The sequence below is a fragment of the Dinoponera quadriceps genome, unplaced genomic scaffold (genome assembly GCF_001313825.1).
Source record: "Dinoponera quadriceps isolate SergipeBrazil2010 unplaced genomic scaffold, ASM131382v1 scaffold942, whole genome shotgun sequence".
NCBI classification, from domain to species: Eukaryota; Metazoa; Arthropoda; class Insecta; order Hymenoptera; family Formicidae; genus Dinoponera; species Dinoponera quadriceps.
The window spans coordinates 336,141-344,843 of NW_014555154.1; the positions used below are offsets into that span (position 1 = coordinate 336,141).

The 8,703-nt window shown below is 53.6% G+C and overlaps 1 protein-coding gene across 2 annotated transcripts in view; it reads right to left on the reverse strand.

The window, feature by feature from the left end:
* Positions 1 to 8,703, reverse strand: part of LOC106743130 (zinc finger protein 853-like) — an 82,321-nt gene that overhangs the window by 70,070 nt on the left and 3,548 nt on the right. The gene's annotated exons all lie outside the window — the stretch shown is intronic.

Below are 8,703 nucleotides of genomic sequence, written 5' to 3' on the forward strand. Positions count from 1 at the left end.
CCCATCTTTCTCTCTCCTCGCCTATCGTCGTCTATCTCTCGTCCTTCTTGCTCACCTCCCCCCTCCGTCCTGCCACTCTCGCGGCTCGGGAACAGCCAGGCTATTCACCCACGCATGCACGAGATGACGACGACGACGACGATGATGATGCCGGGAACGTTGGCTACATGCAGACTCCGAACGGCCGCTGCTTTCCCGTTCGACGCGCAGCGTTATAGTTACACACACGAGCGCGAAAAGTGCTGTCACACGCGTGTGCGTATTTCACGAGACGCGAGATTTAAATTGCACAAACGCCACGTTTTTGTTAATTAGCAATCAACGCGGGCTCTATCGGAATCACGGAGCACTCGCATTTCAATGCGCGAATCGCTCCGCCCGCGCGTCGTTATCGATATCTTTACGACGCTCCCCGGGGACCTTCGACAAAGGCACCCTCTCTTTCGCAGGAATCCTCAAGGACGGAGAGAACCGGAGATCTCTTTTTAATTAATCGAAATAATTTCGCGCGCGCGGAACACGCCGATAGAGTCCGCTTTCTAATCGCCCGATGACCTCCATTTTTCATCTTGGAGCAATCGCGAAGAGGACGATGGAGCGCTGATCTACCTGCGTCTTGTATCTCGAGGATTTCTTTTTCTTTTTTCTCGAGATGCAACGCGCGCGCGCGTGAGTGACATTGGTGCATCACCACCGTCATCATCGTCGTCGTCGGCCTCGCTGACACAGATTCCGAATCGGCTATTTTTTCCTCCGGTCTGCTCGCGCTTTTTTATCTCCGCTTCTTGCGGTGCGTGCACGTCTTTTTCCTGCCCGCGCGCCTCCTCCTCCATCAGCGGGCCGCAGACCGCGCTCGCTCGCTTTCCTTTCCTTTCTCTCCACGCACTCATCCTTCTCTCTCTCTTTTTCATCCTCTGTATATTTCTCTCCGTCTCTCTCTTTCTCTCTTCGCTCGCTTTCGAGCCCTCCTCGCATTCTCAGCCAGATCCTGACCTACGACTACGTGCGCACGGGCGTCTGAGTTTCGGCAACGGGCCGGCCCGCACGGGCGAACTGCGACTCTCTTCGCCATCTTTGTCGATTGATCCATCGATGCTCATAATTGTATTTAATTCTCAATACATCATATTTTTTTACGAAAAAAAAAATATATATATATATATAAACCCATGTAAAAGGGTTCTGTCTCGGTAAATATTCTTCTGGAGGGACGCGTGAAAGAGTGACGCGAGATTCGAGGACGCATTGTAGACGGAAGGGAAGTCGCGAAAATTCGCGAGTGTTTTCGACGACCGCGCTGCATTTCGACCATCAGCTTCGCAGAGCGCGCACGCAAGATGCACGGAGATATATCTGTCTCGCTATCGTCGCGGAGGGAACTCGGAGGGAACTATCCTCCCCCTCCTCCTCCTCTCCCTCCTCCTCTTCTTCTCCTCCTCCTCACGAACGCGCACCCGCGCGCTCGCGCCTCTCCCTCGCACTCTTTTTCTCCTTTCTTCCCGCGCTCTCGCAGCCAGATCCTGACCTACGACTACGTCGGCGGTGCGAGCGCGCGAATTTCGCCCGAAAGTCGACGCGGCTGAAGAAACGGTTTCGCGGACCTCCGAGGTCACGGCGGCAGCAACAGTGGGGATCCTCGACCGCGCGAGGGGGGCCGAGAGAGCAGGGCGGACGAGGGGGAGATCGAAGTACGCGGTGGAGGTGGACGTAGGAACCGAGGGGAACGAGGAGGACGTCCAGGAGGATGCGGTGGTGGCGGAGGACTAAGCGACATGGCTCATGGCGGAAAGCAGGGAACGGGGCAGCGGGGTGACGAGGAGAGAGCTTGATGAGGAAGAAGAGGACGAAGAAGAGGAGAAAGAGGAGAAGGAGGAGGAAGAAGAAGAAGAAACAGCAGCAGAAGAGGAGGATGAAGAAGAAGAAGAAGGGAGCTGATCCGGCGGCAATATACACACGGAGCGGCGCAGACCGCGGCAAAACTCCGCAGTTTTGCTGTTCGATTTTGCAAACTTATATTTAGAAGGGCAACGATCTTTTGCCGCGTGCGCGGCGGCCCCGGCTAGAGAGAAAGAGAGAAAGAGGGAGAGAGAGAGAGAGAGACGGAGAGAAAGAGAGCGCGAGAGGAGAGAAGAGAGGAAAGGTTCGCGGATACGTGCGCCGTCTCTCTCTCTCTCTCTCTCTTTCACGAGACGGACGCTGAGATTTCTCGACCACGAGAGAGCCACGAAATGGCAACTCTCGCTGCCATTGCGTTTGTGGCCCGTTTTTTCCAGCCAGCTGACCGCGTCCCTTCAGTCGCCTTCTTTCTCCATCCATCTATCTGTCTATCTCGAGTGCCCCCGTGTGCGGCGGATAATTTTTCTCCTACAGTATCGTCGACCTCAATTCTTTCAGTTCAACGACGTCGAAATACCGTCGTGACGGATTTGTCATCGACACGTAACACGCTCGTCGTACCGCCGAGATTACGGCGGGCCTCTTTCTCTCTCCGGTTCCTGCTCGTTTGATATTTCGCGCGTAATACAATTCGCCGCGAAGTACTCGCCGGCTCGGAATCCATAAGATTGTTGTGGAAATTAAAATTAGACGCGGATCGAACCGTGCGGATCTATTTGCGGATCGCGCAAGATCCCCATCGCCTCGCGCATTATTAAAGTTGTCGAATTACCGACGAACGAGGCGAGCGTATCGTGACGCGTATTAAGTAATATCGCGCTCGCGGGCGCACCAAGGCCGAAAACAGTGCGATCCTTCCGCTGCCCTATAATCTCGCATGCATTATGGGAACTTGGAGGTCAGTCACCTCGACAGCCATGTGTACGTGTGTGTGTGTGTGTGTGTGTTTCGTCGCCTTGACTCGCTCGCGGGCTCAGCGCGGACTCGCATTCCCCGCTCAATAACGAATTCGCCGCTTCGTCGCGTTAGTACGTGCCGGTAATTGGCATAATTGTCCGAAACAAATATTCACGCCAAGTCTACCGACGAAGTTTCGACCATCTATCGCCCCGGAGAGAATGGTGTGCCTCGCGACGCTCACCTTTGCGATTTTCCCTCTCCTACTCTCTTTTTGCCTTTCTTTCTGTTTGTTTCCTTTTGGTTTCTATTTTCGTGTCTGCGACGAAACTGCGGCAAGAGAGAGAGAGAGAGAGAGAGAGAGAGAGAGAGAGAGGCTTATCTCTCTGTGGAATAACAGTCTGTATTCTCGCGTTCTAACGATACTCGCGCAACACGTGTCCCGCCGCACTGCGCGCGTGTGTATATATACGTGTGTGCGTGTATACGTGCATGTAACATTTTACTCGAACATTTTTCCGAGTCCGGCGGTAAAAGTCGGGAAATAATCGGCGAAATTTATCCGCGTCACTCGCGATTTCCCGCGAAACCTCCCGGCAACCTCCCGCGTCGAGATATTTCCGCGATAGCGCTCCGATACACGTTGAAACGTAATATAAGCGGCGGGGCACGCATAGCGTGCGCGGGCGGATCTCGCTCTGTCGTGGAACAAGGTTCTTTCTTTCTCTCTCTTTCCCGCTCCCTCTTTCCCTCTTCATCCACCTCTTTCTCTCCCGACCGCCCCTGCGAGCGCAATCTTATCGTGGAGCACAACGCGCCGCTCTCGCCGCGGCTGCAGAGCAGCGCGGAGTCAACGAACGATAAAAAAAAGCACGAAGAATAAACTCCGTTCCGCGTACCCTCTCCGGACACCCCCCCCCTCCCCCGTCATCCCTTCCCTCCTCACTCTCCTGTTCCTCTCGCGCGCTCTTCCTTCTCTCGGCGCGACTCTCCTCCTTGTCATCCGCGTGTTGCAACTTCTCGGGCGTGTGTGGGCGCGAATGCGCTCTCTTCCTCCGTCGTCATCTCTTCTCGTCCTTCTCTCTCTCTCTCTCTCTCTCTCTCTCTCGGTGTGCCCCTTTCCCCTCCGCTCCCGGCTCCGCGTCCACCTTCTCCTACTTCTTCTTCCTCTTTCTCTCTTTCTACCACGCGCCCTCCTCGCTACGTCTCTCTCTTTCTTTCGCCGCCCCCGCGCGGCCGCACCGCCGTACGCTCCTCTTCCCTCTTTTTCTCGTGGTTTGTTTGGGGTAGGTCACGGCGAAGCGACGTGGTACGAAAGACGAGAGGAACGCGGAGAAAAGTGAGCGGGCGAGCGAGAGAGCGATAGAGAGGGAGGGGGAGGGGGAGGGAGAAGGAGTAAAGAAGAACCGGTGCATGCCGCGGCGTGTGCGCGCCGTCGCGACGCATCGTTTTCCACCTTCTTCCTCGCCCTTTAATAACTCTTTGTACCAGTCGCGCAATTTTGACATGTCATTTGCGACCGCTCGCGCGCGCAACGCGATTCGATTACTCTCGCGAAGTGGAAAATTATAGGGTATCGAAGAGCAGGGTGGAAGGGAGAAGAGAGAGCTTTTTTCCTCTTGACCGACCTCGTTATCATCGTGATCATTTTTCCGGACGCTATTTCGCCGATCTCTGTTTGCCAATTACCGAGATACTGCAATTTCTAATCGTTTTCATTGTCCTGCCTTTCGCTCTCTCTCTCTCTCTCTCTCTTTTCGATTTATTTCGAACAATTTTGAGAGACGCTGGATTTTGCAGGAGAGACGCGCGCTCGTTCTCCGGCAAAATTAAATTCCCGAAACGATTCGGCCCGCGCCGTCATTACCACGCCACTGCCGCTTCTCTTCTCGGATTCACCGACTTTCACGGGGCGATCGAACGCATTCGATTAGGCCGCTTCCGAAGAGGCCGCGGGGATACACGCGCGCGCGTTATTGGCGCCGATCATGCGATCCGAAAATCATAGAAAATTACTGAAAAGCCAAGAGACTCTCCGTGACGATCCGCTCGGGACCGAGCGAGAACGGGTCGAAAGGGAGAGGGGGGAGTGGAGAGGGAGGCGCATCCCTCGTCTTGAGACATCGTAATTCTGTCTTTGCCGTAACGGCTATCCGGCACGGAACTTGACCCCCTTCCCTCCCGTCCTCACCATTCGCCCTTTCGGTTTTCTTCCTCGACTCGAAACAGAACAACTTCCCTCCTCCCGCCGCACCTTCCCTTCCTACTACCCACCCTTTTCTTCGGTAGTAACCAGAAGGGTTACTCGCCCAGGAAGAAAGAGAAAGAGAAGGAACGATGAAACAATGACACACGCACGCTCTTGCGCGCGCGAGAGAGGGAACCGTTATTTAAATAGTACACCGGGAACCTTCCGGGCACTAGGAGGTGAAAAAACTCGCGCTCGCTCCTCCGAGGGAAGCAACGTGAGAAAGACTATCCTCGAGATTTGCATGCCTGAACGAGACGAGCCGCCCGGCGCCGGTAAACAGATAATACACGCGCTCCGTTTTTTTCCCTTTGTAGTAATAAGAGGAGCAAAACGTAGGAGAGAGACAGAGAATGAGGAACGCGGAACGGTCGTTCGATCGTGCCGCATTGTGCGCGCTGTGCGTTCGAGCGGCGTTCATCTATTAAAACTTGGCGCATCGTCGTGTCGCGGCCTCGTAATCTCCGAGTTTCATTCGTTTTCCTCGTTGCACCTCTACGAGGCCTCTTGCGTCCGATCGCGATCAAAAAGAAGTCGGGAAACCGCGCGGCTACTCGCTGGACGAGTTCCGGCGGTTCTCGCGTATATTAATCGCCGCGAACGATACTTGCCATGTTTTTGCAGCAAGTGTTTGTCTTCCGAGCTTCTAAAGATTTCATACGTCTGCGCAGGACTAATAATCTTAATATGGTATAAAGATACTTCTGTACAGCTGGACTTTCTACGGTTTGTATTATAACCTTAAAAAGGATATGTTAAAGTTCCTCGCTATGACTGTCCTTGTTTGATGACGTCAGAAACGAGAAATCGCGTGCTAAAAATTATTGCAGTATACGTGGAAATAAAACAATATACACACGCAAAATGATATTCATGATTGCATCCGCACTTGCAAAGATGTCCGAACGCTTCCTTCTTTAATTTCAGTAATCAATAAATAACCATAAAATTAACGTGACAGAAATCATAAGAAAAGACAGATTTAAAACGTAACTTGCGCGTTATATTAATTTTTCATGAAGCAAAAATATCCTGAGGATCGACTGAAAAGTAAAATATTAAAAAAAAAGATATCGAAACACACACACACACACACACACACACACACAAAATCATACTGATACGACTCCAAATGTCGAAAGAGCATATCGATATAAAAACACCCGGTATCGACAGAAAAATATCAGTATTAGTGTTATAGTAATATCACAACATCTGTAGGCACAACCGCGACACGAGGACGTTCTTCAGGGATACGTGACTTTTCGCACACCGATACAATGACGACGATTGTCGCCAATTGCGTCGCGACAGTTCGCATCCGTTGGAAAAGAGTTCTCTCCCGACCTCTGCCGCGGTTTTTCTCTCGCCCTACCGCTTTCCCGACCTCTCGTTCTTTCCCTCCTCCCGGCCGCGTTTCTCCCGCCGGCAGCTGTCAGCGCGATCCGAAATCACGCTCGGGAATCGATCAAGGGTGGGATCGTGCGTGCGGATGCAACTTTGCGGCGTTGTTGCGCCGAGCGTACGCATGCAAGGAGCGAGCGAACCGGTTTCACGCGCGTTGAAAGAGCGAATTGGGGTGAAGCCCGCGCAAAAAATTCATTTGAATCGGCCGACCCGGGACAGTAGAGAGAGAAGAGAGAGAGAGAGAGAGAGAGAGCGCAGAGGCGTCGAAATAATTGGATTTTAATTTTCGAGGTAGCGCGAGAACAAAAAACGCGGGTGCACCCCCCGTCCTCGGAGTCCTGAGAACCGTTCTCCGCGGAATGTTTATGTAATATCGCGGCGCACTCGTCTCATCTCTCCACCTCGCGGGACCCTCCCGTCTTTCCCACGAGCTCGCAGTAAATCCTTGAGCGTTTCGAATCCCCCCCACAGGACGTCATCATGCTCGGAGACAGCGGCGCAACGCGGCCGCGTGTATTATTTTTGGTTATCTCCCGAGCATTGTTTTTAATTAACACTTGAAATCGATTTTAATCGAAGCACGCGCCACTTTCCAACAGTTCTTCATCGAGATGCGATATTCCGATTTCGACGATATGATTGCCTTGGCGCGCATATTTTCGGAATGTCGACCCTCGTCGGAAGCGAAAATCGGCAGTCATCGGTGAAGCTCGCGTGTTGGGAAGAGAGATTGAAAGTTGAGAATCGGTATCGACTTGTCGAAGACGCTCGTATCGGTCCTCGTCACTCGGACAAGACGAGAAGAACGACCGGAGCTTCGACGGCCCGATGGTCCGCGAACGGCGCGTGGGGACGGCACAAAGGAGGCGAATGTTTTAATTAAATCTCGGTGAAACGTGGAAACTTCGCCATCGCTCCGCGTTTTTGCGATTTTCCGAAAGTTTCGCCTCGCGCTCGCGCGAGCGAGCGAACGCAGTGCGCGGCGCGGGACGGCTTTTAAGGTGGCGATGGAAGAAAAGGTGGACGAGGTGGAACACGAGAGGGAGGGACGAGTATCCTCTCAACCCCCTCTCGCCTCCTCGTCGTCGTCTCTCTCTCTCTCTCTCTCACTCTCTCTTTTTCTCCCTTTCTCCGTCTCGCCACCTCCACCCCTCGTTACCTTTTCTGCCGTCACTCCGACCGCCCGGCGCTATCGCCGCTAAAATAAAAGAAGCCGCAAAAACAAAAGAGCGCCGCGGCTACTTAACGAAACAAATTGTTGTTTCGTTCCGGGGATGAGAATTTTAAAGTTTCCCGGCGGACGGGGGAGGGGGCGTCCTCCCGCCTTTTTACCGCGCCGTCTCTCCTCGGCGCTCCGCGCGCGCGTTCTCTGAGAGACGAGAGCCGTCTCTCTCGTTCCGTTCGTCGGGCGACAGTTTAACGTAATTCAGGGCTCGTTAGTGCCGCTTTCTTTTCCTCCACTTTCGCGCGGCATGTCGGTGCCGTCGTCGCGGTCCCCGCGCGGCCGCAAAATCGCCCGCGATACGGGGGAGACATCCGTCGTGATCTTGTAATCTCGAATCGATCGGACATGCGAGCGTTCGAAAGATATCGCCGTTTCGTCGATACTTCCCGGCGTAATGGCGCGAGCGAGCGCTCTCGACGACGCCGGATGACGCATGTTGTATGCTTCATTCGTTAGCTTCATTCGTTAAATCCCTAGTTGCGCTGCTACGGCGCGCGCTCGTTGGTATGAGCGCGCGCGCGAGAGAACGAGGATCGTTCGAACCGCCGTTGGCGGTCAGTCGTACGAGTGTGACTATTTCACAATGCACAGGAATGAACAAGGCGACACATTCAGCAAGCCGACGAGAGGCTCGAAATGAACGGCGATATACACATACACATACACGAGGAGATACATGCCAGCGGGTGGAAAAAAAAGAGAGAGAGAGTGACGCAGGAAAAATGATAAAAACGTAACATCAAGGTCGGCTGGCGAACAAAAAGCGATCGGGGAGGTGCGAGAACGAAAGGTGCGCGCAAACCAATCGATCGCGCGAACGTACGAGCGAGATCGCGCGGAAGCGAAATCGGGAGCGAGCGAGAGGGTGAATCTTAGCGCGCTTCACGAACAATCAAGGAAGCAGGCAACGGCCAAATGAACGATAGACGCCAGTCGCGTCTGCGACGTGCAGGACGGGTGTGTGAATGATAAAAACGAAACGTATGTAAACGACGTGTGTAAAAGTGGCGACACAGAGAGTGGGGGGGGG